Genomic DNA, 654 nt, shown 5'->3' on the forward strand with positions numbered 1-654 from the left:
ACTAAAAGTAGTGATTATTTACATGGAGTCTGGTTGAGATATGCTGCTCTATACATGCTAAAAGTAGTGATTATTTACTTGGAGTCTGGTGGAGATATTCTGCTCTATACACGCTTAAAGTAGTGATTATTTACATGGAGTCTGGTGGAGATATGCTGCTCTATACACACTTAAAGTAGTGATTATTTACATGGAGTCTGGTGGAGATACGCTGCTCTATACATGCTAAAAGTAGTGATTATTTACATGGAGTCTGGTGGAGATATGCAGCTCTATACACGCTAAAAGTAGTGATTATTTACATGGAGTCTGGTGGAGATATGCAGCTCTATACACGCTAAAAGTAGTGATTATTTACATGGAGTCTGGTGGGTTTGGGGCAGTTCCACCAGAGCTGAGTGTCCCCAGGGGGCGCTCTCACCTCATCGCTCAGGAGGGCGACACCGTGGACCTGCAGTGTCTGGTTTCAGGAAAACCGAAACCCATCATCCTGTGGTCGCGGGTGGAGGAGGGCGGGGCGGCGGCGGGTCTGATGCCCGACGGCTCGGAGCAGACGGAGAGCTACGACGGCGTCCAGAGGATCAGCAACGTGACGCGGGAGATGAGCGGGACGTACCGCTGCCAGACGAGCCAGTACAACGGCTTCAACGTCAA

Source organism: Etheostoma cragini, chromosome 3, assembly GCF_013103735.1.
Source record: "Etheostoma cragini isolate CJK2018 chromosome 3, CSU_Ecrag_1.0, whole genome shotgun sequence".
NCBI lineage: Eukaryota > Metazoa > Chordata > Actinopteri > Perciformes > Percidae > Etheostoma > Etheostoma cragini.